Genomic DNA, 12,614 nt, shown 5'->3' with positions numbered 1-12,614 from the left:
GAGGAAGAAGAGAGGAGATCAAATGACTGAAAATATGTTAAAAGTGCTTGGTAAATTACTCGGAACAATGTGGACAGGAGGTATTATTATCTTTATTATTATTGCAGACTAAGTAATTTGTGGTAAAGTGTTACAGTAGCAATAAAAAACTAATACAGTGATAGAATAAAAACATCCCTGAACTTGAGATCTGTCACAATTTAGCCCCTACCCTATGCTCTCAGGGTAATCTCAGGAAAATCACTCTACCTGTTTCCTTCCCATAAAGTGAAATTATACCTGTCTTACAGTGTTGTTATGAAGACTGAAGACAGACTCAGTTATTCATGTGGGCACTTTGTAAAGTGTTTTGTGTTATACAAATGTTAGGTATAAAACTTTGACTTAAGGTTTTCTTACTGAGGGCGAGAACTAGAATGAAGACATCTGTCCTTAGTGTGACAATGAAAATTACACTATATATAACCACCTCTGTAACAAACATGTTGTTTTAGAAGTGGCCAACTGCAGGGATGACCACCCAGCACATTTGTCACAGCGTTCCCTCCATCACCCAAATGAACACGGATAATGGATTGCAAAACCCTCTGCCTCAGAGCCAAGGCACAGTTTTAGAATCCTTCTTACCCCACCTTCAGGGAGTTGCTATCCATCGACTAGAGCTAGCATGAAAGAAGAAACATAGAATATGTGGTCGCTTGGCCACCGGCATGGGCATCAGCTGTGAGCTTGGTGGAAATGCGGATCTTCAGGCCACCCCAGACCTACTGAATCCGAATCTGCATTTTGACAAGATCCGTGAGTGTGTGCTGTGTACTAGTTGGAGTGGTTTGAATCCCAGCTGCGCAAGTTACTATTGTGTGACCTCGAGCAAAGTGTCTAAATCATCAAAGCCTGTTTTCTTCTCATCAATAAAATAAAGAACACCCGCTTCATGGGGTTGTTATGAGAATTAGAGAGGCTGCGTATAAGGCAGTTTGAACAGTGCCTGCCAACAAATACTCAGTTAATAATAGTTCTTTTCATTGTATTATGCTGCACCATCTACAGTTGCTAACCATACTACACATCCATTCAGTATTGCTGGAGCCACTCAGCAGGAAAGATTTCCAAAGCCATCCACTGCCCACGGAAGGGAAGTGGTGGTGGAGATTTGGGGAGGGGTACAGGAACACTGTCGGCAATGCCACCCCCAAATACACAGTATACTGTTCGTTTTGCAACACGTATTAAATGTCAGGTAGTCTCCTGGATTTCAGATCTTCACAGTACATGGCTTTATTAGAAACCGGTCTGCTAGAGTCTAGACATAGCCATGGAGTCTGATGACCTGTAGGAGGGAGAAAGGACCAAAATTCCTGCTGAGACGCTCTCGGCCCCAGCCCTCTACCTTAATTCCCTTCTTAACTTTCCATCGCTGCTGGTTTCCTTGCAACAGAACAGTAACCTGCCAGCCCCGGCCCAGCTACCCCCCGCTGGCGTGCAGCGGCCTCCGGGGCATCCCCTGCCCCCCGGACAGGGAAGGCTGGGCTGGGGTGCGGTGGGGGCGGAGCTCGGTGTCCTGCTGCTACGGCTGTGGCTGCCGCCGCTGTCTGCGAAGCTGCCTCCCCTGGCTTGGATGCTCAGGCCCCACAGCGCTGCCCTGCGTGGACAGATGCGCGCACCCGGGCCTGACAGCTGAGCAGCCCCACACCTGAAATCCCACCTCCATTTGGCTCTGTGCCCAGCGGCCCCCGCTGCAGTCCCCGCGGTGGGGGCGGCCCCGCGGTCTCCGCCCGGCTTCAGCGCCGCCTCTGCTCTTTGCATAGTAATTTCAGTTCCTGCGAGCACCCAGCTCGCTCCCGGAACAGGTCTGAAAAGGACCGCCGCTCCCGAGCACACCGAAGCCATCCGTGTGGCGCCGAAAGCCGCGGGTTAGGATATGCGACGGGAAGCCCCCGCCACAGCGCAGGCAGTGCCCCCGCCGCTCGGGGGAGAGCCGGGAGACAGCAGGTAGGCGACCCGCGACCACGGGAGATGACTCCCCGGGAGCCACCTCTGCCCAGCGTCCAACCCCGGGGGACCCGAGCAGAGGCGTGTTTGGTACTGATGAGGAATGGATTCGGTCCCATATTTTGTCTGGTGATCCTTCGCCTGTTGCTCTTGTCTCCATCCCATCCTGTGCTCCAGGAGGGACTGTCTTTCTCGCAGATGATGAATTTCTCTGCAAGGTCATTGCTCCCTTAGGCTCTGGCTTTGAAGGTAAATGAGAGAAGACACTTATGTACTTGTTCCTTGGCAGGGGGGATTTGTAATCAATGGGGTCTGCACACTATGAATATCGCAATAGGTGTGTGTTTGTGTGTGTGTGTGTGTGTGTGTGTGTGTGTGTGTGTCTGAATACTACACTGGCATGTTTGTCATTTTTCTGAATATTCCCTTTAAGGTCAAAACACTATAGTTATATACAATATATATGCGTTCATGTGTGTATATACAAACATATATTTAATATATATCATATAGATCATATATATTGTATGATCTATATAATATATATATGTGTATATACATACACACATATATATATGTAGTCTTTCTTGAGATAGGCAGAGAGAGAAGAAGAAGGGCTAGAGGTTGATAAGGGGAAATCACTGTAGAGACCTGTTCAGTATCTAGAGGTGAACTTTGGAACCAGATTAAATCAGGGTCAATACTAGAGGCTATATATATAAATGGTTCTTTGGAGATGGATTTTAGAAAATATCTGAAGATTACCGTCAACCGATACACACAAAAGATCTTCATGCTATCCATGCAGATCTAAAAGATATAGATAAAATTTAAGACGCAACAGTAGACAGTGAAAGGGAAAAAAATAGAGGGGTACCTAGACACTGGAAAGTGAATTTTGGATGGTAGCAAGGCAGTAAATCTTTGTTTAAAGGGCCTTCTGGATGGGCATTGGGAGAAATCTCTGCTTGGAGTGGAGGCAGTTCAAGGTTAAGATGATCTGAATGACCAGAAAGCAGCAAAGGCGGTGGGGCTATAGCAACGGTTTGGAGGGGGAGGGTAGAACAGGAGCTCTGAGAGTCACCAAGAAGAAAACACCTTTTATTAAGATATCTTCTTCTTAAAGCAGTACCTTGGATATACTCCGTCTAAATATTTTTCACAACACATTTGTTAAAGATCTATTGGTCCATGTTTGCATTTTGTTTTTGCAAGGAATCTGGGTCATGGTGGGACTGGAAGAAACTGAAGTGTTTACAACACCAGGAAGATTTAGAGAGAGAGTTGATTAAGGCTTAGCTTCATGAAATATTTACACATCTCTTGCGTGGGCTTTTGTTTGCTCTTGTTGGTGCTGCTGCATATTTTACTTTGATAATGATTTGAGTGTACTTCTCCCAAATATGCTTATTTTCCAGTTATAAACTATTCTTTCTTTTCCATTGTGTTCTCCATTGGCCTGCCCTGATTAACAATTGTGGGAATAAAGATACATGAGTCACAGCATAAAGAAGAAAATCTTCTCTGTTGCTATCTGCAAATGGCAGGACTTTGCATTAAAGAATGTTCTTTTGAATTAGAATCACAAAGAACTTTTGTCGAGTTTGTGTGTGTATTTAGTGGGGAGAATAGGTTGTGGATTTATAAACAGAAAAAAAAAGTAGTAATTGCCCTTGCAAATCTAGATGTCATATCATTGGAATTTATTTTGGAAACAGTACAGAGGAAGTCATGGAGATCTATGTAGAGTGTGTTGTGGTACGGTGAGGCTTCACCTAATCACTAACTAGACTTTTATGAAAACGATGAGGACAAAAATCTTAAGTGCATAGCTTAGTATGGGAAGTAGAGGTCTGAGGCATAACATGAATCAAACCAGTCTCAATTAGAGATAGGGGTGGGTTCCAACAAGCTGTTTTTAAAATTTGGACTTGTTTTGATTGCCTCAGTACACTTGCCCAATACACTTAATTATTTGTCCCTGCAACATTTCCTTGACTGTGCCTCAAATACACTTAGAAGAATATATTAGCTATCCTTCACTGTATGCATTTCCAGTCACAAAATCTGTAGCTTAGGGGAAGCACTGAAATATTGGTCATGGAATCTCAAAATCATAAAAGATTGGCCTCAGGGAGCCAAGACATACAATTCCAGTCCCAGCTCACTCTTGAGCTCTTTCAGTGGCAGCTGTTTCTACCCTCTATGCACTCATTCGTTGATCCATTCATGCATTCAGTGTACGTTTATCCTGAACTAAACAGGGTACTAGACTGTGGAACTGAAGAGTGAACGAGACACAGTCTCAGCCTGCAAAACTTGGGAGACGGTGAGAAGCAGCTAGTTAAGTGCAATGCCAAGGTGAGCACACAGTGTCAGAGAGGCCAAGTTGTGGAGGTGGAGAGGACAAGGTCAGTTCCCAGGGACCTGAAGGACGACAGAAACTAGTCTGGTAAAGTGGATAGAGAAGGACATCCTGGTACCGTCACTCTTTGTATATTGGTACCGTGACCCAATATACAAAGTCCCAAGAACAAGTAAGTAGCTCAAGGTGATTGAAAAACTGTGAATAGGTAAAGATGGACAGATGGGGGTAGAGAAGGAAGTGGATCCATCCTAAGACTGAAGTCTAGAAAAACCGTTAACTCATCTGGTCAGTCAACTATTTGATCCAGAGAAGTTAAGGAAATGCATTCATATTGAGGCTCGGTGTTGTTCACTTTACCCAAGTTTATATGCTTCAAATATCTAGAAGTCATATTTACCTTAATTTCCAATAGCCTGTTTAAAAGAGAGATATGTTCTTGAGAAAGTCATAATTCTCTGTGCCTCAATTTCTTGGTGTATGAAATGTCTACCTACCACCTACTTTGCATATTGTGAAAATAGAAGAGAATGAGGGAATGGAGATTTGGCTTTTACAGAGATGAGTTTTATAGAAATACAGGGAATCTTATTTTTATGACCACAGTACTCAGGGCAAAAGGATGAAAAATACTGTCTATTCTAACCCATTTCATTGCCCCAGACTCCAAAAGAGAAACTGACTGAATAAAAAAGTAACTCAGGAACATGGGCTAAAGAGAGACCAAAAAGCCACCTACAATTTAAAATTATTTTTAAGTGAAGGAAATACATACAGCAGTTCTACGGTATTCAAGAAGTGCCCTTCTAGAACTGGTCGTAACCCGTGTGAAATCAGTTTACTGCACATGAAATCATGTTATTTTTGAAAAATAGAGTAAAACAGAACAGAAGGGTAAATTAAGTATTGTTCATTGAACTTTTTAATTAAATGTATATTTATATGTAAGTACACACTGGACTATGATGTAAAAACATATCTTGTTATGCATCATGTTCCCCCAAATCTGAAAGTTACTGCTTTAAGTGATACAAAGAAGAGATACTTTCAGTTTGCAAGGCCCCAAGAGTCAACGAGGAGATTGGATACACAAGCATGTACGCAAAATTCTGAATAGCAGAATTGCCTGGAGAAAGACAAAACATTATGACTTACCAGGAAATTCGTGGCAGGAAATTCATGGTCGTACAGTTGGAGGAGAGGGAGATCCTTGGGTACTGAATTAGACTAGACAGGCTTCAAAGAGCAGGTGGAACCTGAGCTAGTTTATGAAAGATGGATCGATGTGGGTCGGCAGTGAAGGTGATGATACAGAGAGGGGAGGTAAAGAATGAGGCGGTGTAAAAGGCTTATTTAAGAATCATTTAGGAAAAGTAAAAATGAACATCAAGCTGTGGAAAGAGAATTGCAGCCGAATTTCTGCTTAGACGAAAATATCACTCAGGAGTTGCTATTTATTTTATATCTAAGATTTCTTTTCCTCATATGCCTACTTTAAGAATATCTGGACAGAATGGCCATAACGTCATAAACCTGTCATTTCCTGCCATCTTTTTATTTCTTTTGCAATAATTTCCAGGCGAGGCCTTGTTTCGATTGAATGTCATGGTTGAACTATTAAAATTACAAGATACACCACCTTGTAGCATGAGTATTTCATTTCTCAGAACACAAGTACAATCTTTAGCACAGGGGGCTAGGGTGATCAGGTGACTGTCAGGAGTTGAGCAAATCCTTTTATTTTCTTAAGCGAGTCTCCTTTCTCGAGTCCCTCATGGGTGCAAAGTGCTGTGCTAAGCACTGACTGCCCTGTGAAGGTGAACCAGACCACTTAGTGCCCAGAACCCCAAAAGGAAGGGCAGAATCTGCTCGATTTTCTCTTCCAGATGCCCTGTGACTTGTCCATCGTTAGTTAAATACAAACAGTCCGCAACTGAGGATGGTTTGACTTAACGATTTTTCGACTTTCCGATGGTGCAAAAGCCAGACACATTCAGTAGAAACTGTACTTCGAATTTTGAATTTTGGTCTTTTCCCAGGTTAGCAAAATGCGGAAGATACCCTCTCGTGATGCTGGACAGCGGCAACGAGTGGCAGCTCTCAGTCAGCCCCACACACAGGAGGGTAAACAACTGATAGTCTACACTGTATTCACTGTGTTAGAGGATTTTCCCCCACTGTAGGCAAATGTGTTACGAGCATGTTTAAGGTGGACTTGGCTAAGCTATGATATTCGGTGGGTGAGGTGTGTTAAATACATTTTCAACTTGCGATATTTTCAACTTAACAATGGGTTTATCTGGATGTGACTCCACCTTAAGTCCAGGAGGATCTGTATTTAAATATATCTGTATCACTTTTAGAAATTAATATCAGAGTATTTTGCTATAGCCTAATAGTTATGTTGAGGAGATAAAAATCAGAGAACAAAGTCTTTACTTGTGTTTCTGAAAACCTTTTTTTGGGCTTCTTTCAGCTCTTACTGTCTTTGCCCTGGAATAAAACAATGTTATGATATTGATATCCTTTAACAGAAAGCTATACCTCTAACCAGAGGAGTAGTGCCAATTAAAATAGAGACTCATTCATGTGCTTGAATAAGTTGATTTGGAGTGCAGTCAAATATGGAAATTCACTTTTTTATAAAGATGTCCTGGACTCCTATTTTCATCTTCCTTCTCCACATCAGAATGTTTAGATTAGTGATAATCTAACTTTTTTGCATAAGAGTCAAGACTGGAATAATAAAAACATCTAGTGGCTGCATTTGAATTGAAAAGACATTTATTGAATTCCATGGGGAAAAATGTGTATACCCTTTCAATTTAGATTACTTATTGTCTTGAATGCCAGGGAGAAAATTTTTCACAGCTTTTTAGCAGGGTATATTGGAGTTGGCAGCACAGTAACAACTTTGTAATTTTTCATGTCTGTAATTAGATTGTTGACTTTATTTTGAACCTAGCAACGTAATTTGGGACCTGAATTATTATTGCCAAGCAATAATAACTGACCCTTAGCTGGAAGGTTAAATGTTATAACCTGTTGACTCTGAGTACAAATCTGGAAAGTAAGGCTTAGAAACCTATATTTTACAATGGTCCCAAAAGGATTCCAATAGCCAGGAGTGGACATCACTGTTTAGTTCTGCCTTTATTTACAAGGAGATAAAATGGTTACAGATGAGTCCCAGACAAGTTAATTAACTTGTCCTAAATCATTGTTAGAGCAGGGGCTAAAATGCACACCTCCTCTTAGTGAATTCTCAGCGAAGGAGCGAAGAGCAGCACCTAAAGAGAGGTCTCCTGAGTGAGGAGGGGCAGGGACTTAAAATCCTCATGCAACCCTGCCTCCAAAATTTCGAGTCAATGCAGTGAGTCTTTCTAAATGACAATGCAGTAATCTCTGTCCCCAGGGTCTGATGTGGCAGAAAAATTGTGGGGATCAGCTGTGTGATCTGAGGCAAGGCACTGTCTTGGCTTCACACACCAGATTCAATTTAAAAACGATAATTATTGGACCCCACACCCCGCGAATACCCAAGCCACCCCCAGGAAGATTGCTTTAATCAGTCAGTAGTCATGGCCTGTGACGCTTGCAGAACCAAGCAAACCCTGAAAAAAACCTCAAGCCTACGGAGTGAAAATCTATAGGCACGGGCGCCTCCATGGTCCACAGTGCTGTTGCTAATTCAGTAACGGACAGCTGGACAGAGAGCTCCAGAGCTCTTTTAAAAAATTACATTTGCATCTACTAATTTCTGGAGGAAAAGGAGTTGCAGAGAATCTTTTTTTAATCCTGAATTACAAATGGTCTGGCAAAGGGGGAGATCTAGTTTAGGCAGAATCATCAAAATGTTTTATGTGGGTGGATTCTTGATTGTTTTTTTCAGGATATTGATTTCTAAATAGCCTAAAATTAGAATAACCACATTGTGATTATGAGACACTCTTCTCTTTCTTATAATGTACAACTTTGGGTAAATTAAACGCTTGAGGGAGTTCAGTGTTTGTGGTCACTATATTTTCTGAGTAATCAGAGCATCTTTTTTGTTTCAGTTCTTGTCGACCATTTTTATAAAATGTAATAGTGTGTGCCTATGTGTCTGCCTTAATAAGTACGGTATGGCAAAGAGCATCAGGATTCTGAATTTTGCATTGCCTTTGGGATTTTACTCTGAATTATGACTGTGTAGTACAGGGCTACTGAATATAATGTAGACATTTTAAATTATTTTTCTTGTTTACTCTAATACGAATATGTTTTCTCATGATAGACTTTTTAAAAAATGTGTTGTTCAAAAATACAAAAGTTATTTGATTCGTTGTGGGTTCCACTTTGTTGACTTTGGTCTTTGCCTGTGCCATTACATTCTTTTGGAATGCTCATTTCTTCATCCTAAATCAATCTCTCAAGCCCCTCCAAACAGGGTTTAAAGCTCAGTTACTTCAGCAACTTCTCCATCATTCTTACTGTTTCTAACTACTATTTTATACATGGCATGAATTTTACTTTACATTTAGTTGTGTTGGTCTCTAAGCACGTCTTCCTTTGATTCCTATAAATTATTTCTTCTTGAAAACTGCAGGTAAAAATGAAGCAAGGAGAATATTTGTGTTAGTAAGAATTTTAATCAGACCTGAAGTTAATAAATGGATGTACATTTCCCCTGCATCCTTGAATGAGTAAAAATTGCTTGTGACAAATGGATGTGAAGGATTCGTCTTGTTTTCACACGGAACATGTTCTGAAAACAATCAGAGAGCAGAAATCTGTCAATGTCTGGGTCAGGGACTCAGCTCTGATTAAGTGAGTGAAAATGCCTGGGCAACCTCCTTTCTTGGGGGATGATTTCTTGTCTACACATATAGATTCTCAGAGTAGAAGAATGCTTTGCCATGAGCATCTCAGAGATCTGGTGCACTTCACTTCACTTAAACTGCCCAGAACTCAAGTTTGAGGATGTAGGTACCAGATCAGAAATTGGAAACTGGCAGTCTATGGGCCCAGCAGGAAGGTCATATTTTATTTGGCCTGCAGGTATTTATTTTTAATTAAGCCAATAGTTAAAAATCAGATGATCTATTACAAAAAAAGAAACGAAACATCAACCCACATTCTCTAGGCTGGAGCTGCATAACAGTGTGTGCTACCTGTTTATTACACTGCAGTCTCCACTACTCCCTATTGCTCTCTGACGTTGAGGCTTCATTTAAGACCCTTCTACTCCACAGCTGCACTTATTTGTGCTAGCTACCTGAAACCCACAGGTATTGAGTCGGTAAAGCCTGGACTAGCTGTTTTCTCAGTAACATTGAGCTCTATAATGCTCTGACTGTACTCATGAAATTAATGTAACTGTATAAAAACTTTATTATACTGAATGTATTTAACTCCAATAAAGTATAGTGAGCATCTAAAAAGTTTCCATCATCAAAATATGTAGATTCTATGAAAGCTAATGAATACAGACTGAGTTGACCAGGTCTGTTAGTAAAAGTATAGTGGAAATTTATTTATTTGTTTGATTACTTGCTTTTTACATATGTGGTAACATATGGCCAAAAAAAAAAAAAAAAGAACAATGTTAACAACAATTTATTTATTCTTTAACTTGACCAATGACTACAATTTTGCATTGGATTCCCTTATGAATTTTTAAATGCACCATACCTTTATTTTATGTATAACTCTTTAGGTATACACCAAACTTACAATAAATAGCCTCTTAAAAGCCCCGGAGCATATCTCAGTGTTCCAAGCAATGCTGCCTTCTATTTGGTAGGCCTGGCAGTTGAGAATAAACTGTCAGAAGTAGTATTGATGCATATCCCAGTTTGTGGCTGTGTCTGTACACCTGAGAAACGGTCGCCAACCGATGGCAATTGGCTATGCTTTCAACCCATCACTGAAACTAGTCAGATCACTGCACAGCATAGTTGGGCCACTTAATAGTGTGGAACTGCTCTGTTAATGTGGTTAGAAATGAGGTGACTGTCTCAGGGCTGATTTATTTGTGTGGTAAATCAAGACAAATGGTCCTTTTGAGACAACAAGATGGAAAACTCAGGCACATCTCTGAAGTGGAGAAAACTCTTAACAGTAACAGCTCTCTGAACTTTCCTATTCTCTCTCAACTTCTGCTGCCACTTTCCTGCCTCACGCACACTTCACTACATTCCACCCCCACCTCATGCCTCCTACTTTACTTCTAAAAACATCCTCACATTTAATTATTAATCCTAAAGTGTCGGTGCTTCAACATCTTCACTCCAGGGAGGTGCTGAGAATAGTGTCAGTAAAGGCCAACAGAGGACACGGTGGTACATATTCTCTGTGCTTTCTTTAGAGAGAGTACATTTCCTTGTAGAGTGATGTCCCAGTCTTTAAGTATTAGATGTCATATCACCGGAAAGGTATTGATAATATGTAAAAGCCCATAGACATTAAAATTCTTCAGGGATAAAGTTAATTTTTCTTAGTGAATTTAAATCACATAAACTTAGTTACACTGAAACTTTGATGCTCTCTTATGAAGAAACTGTTCTCCTGTTTCCCTGGTGGTTTTTTGATGTCCAACGTTGTAATGATGGGTTTTTTAAAGATCATCCCTCTGGGGTTTGTGGCTTTTGAGTCGTGAGTCTAAGTCTCAGGAAGAATGATCAAAGTTTTAATAACCTGAGCTGGATTGGATTGAGAATACATCAGTACTTCTGCTTTGTAAATCAAGGAAAAGCATTCCTTAAACCGAAAATAGGGATTTATTTAGGAGACTGTATTGATTTCACAGACTGTGAAAGGGGGTTGGCAGAAGGCCCTGATACAGGAAGACAGATGCTTGGATAGTTTAATACATTTGTACTTGAGTACTTGATATACATGTTAGACTCTGTGCTATATGCTAGGGATTTAAAGTTGAATAAAATTATTTGAGAGTCTGAATTCTCAATAATTCCCAGGCACTGGACTACATAAACTTATTAATAAATATGGCTCAGCAAAGTTAGAGTGGGCTCTTTTACTGGTCTGGATCTTGGGAATTCCCCAAGCAGCCTAATGCACCAGGCTCCTTTCTCTTTCTCTGTCCCAACCAGGCTGCCCCTGTACCTCTCTCTTCCTTCCTGTAGGCCCTAGCAATTCAGCTTAATTTCCGTTCCTCTTCACAGCTTCACCACCTGCTCACCACACCTGGGTCCCTTTCTTCCCAGCCAGGCCACCTTGAAAACGACAGGAGTCTTTTCCACGCTATTCTTTCTTCTTGTCATTAAAAATAAAACTATGGACACATTTTCTACTTTATTTTTTTACTTTATGCTGATAAAAACAACTAAGAAACAGAGGGTAGCAAAAGTGACCAAGATGGGGCAAATAACAGATTAAGAACTCTTCTAAGTTTCTGCTGGTGGCTAGTCCATATTCTCTAGGAAATTTCCTCCTCCTAAGTATACCACAACCTCAGTATAACTTTTCATCCCCCCCTTTTTTTTCTATTCAAGAAAATATCTACAAATGTAAGTGAGATGAATGAGAGTAATGTTATTATAGAAATTATTAAGATTAGAATAACTGACATTACAGAAAACTGCTCTACATTATTCTTTTAATAAATTATTTGCTGTCATTGGTACTTTTTCATTGCTCATAAATGTTTGTGATACACTAGTGTATTTTGAGATGGTTTATAGGCCATTCTTTTAGATTATTGCTTTGACCCTCAGGGATCACCTCCACCATGGAGGGATAATCTTGAATCCGATCATTATTGGGTAATGTACCCATTTCAAAATACTGAGAATATCTGGCTGTTTTCATAGCTGCTCGGTGAAATACCCCAGGCTCTCATGTTACCTTTCCTTTCTAAGGTGGTTCTTATCACTTTTCCCTGGTCTTCCTCTCCAGGGTTAGAAGCCTGGAAGTTCAAGTGGTAGTTCATGTCTCTGGAATACCTGGTGAATGATGGCATCTCTGTGTATGTATTCCAACTGCGAGGTGAACTTCCTTGCCTTGCTACCCAGAAGGTAGTGGCACAGAAGAAATAAGAGAACACGAGGGTACCTAGATTACAGAACTAATGCTGACAAGTGAAAAAGAACAAAAGGCTGAACAAATACATGGGGGAAAGGAAATAAAGCGAAGTAAAGGGGCAACGAGAGACGAAAGGAGCTGGTCAAGGCACTTTGCTATCTTAATTCTAGGGCATACGAGACTCCTAATACATTTCTCTGTATCCATCTCCCTTCCACTGAAAGGAAATGGG

General features: G+C 40.8%; 1 protein-coding gene across 1 annotated transcript in view; it reads left to right on the top strand.

Annotated features, from left to right (window-relative positions):
* Window positions 1-1,597: 1,597 nt before the first annotated feature.
* GPRIN3 (GPRIN family member 3) overlaps window positions 1,598-12,614 on the top strand; it is a 62,771-nt gene continuing 51,754 nt past the window's right edge. Inside the window, exon 1 of the mRNA XM_033106438.1 lies at window positions 1,598-1,992. The gene's annotated coding sequence lies outside the window, so the exon portion shown is untranslated. The remainder of the gene's footprint in view (window positions 1,993-12,614) is intronic.

This window comes from Rhinolophus ferrumequinum, chromosome 5 (genome assembly GCF_004115265.2).
Source record: "Rhinolophus ferrumequinum isolate MPI-CBG mRhiFer1 chromosome 5, mRhiFer1_v1.p, whole genome shotgun sequence".
Taxonomy (NCBI): Eukaryota; Metazoa; Chordata; class Mammalia; order Chiroptera; family Rhinolophidae; genus Rhinolophus; species Rhinolophus ferrumequinum.
This window is presented reverse-complemented; position numbering and strand designations above follow the sequence as displayed.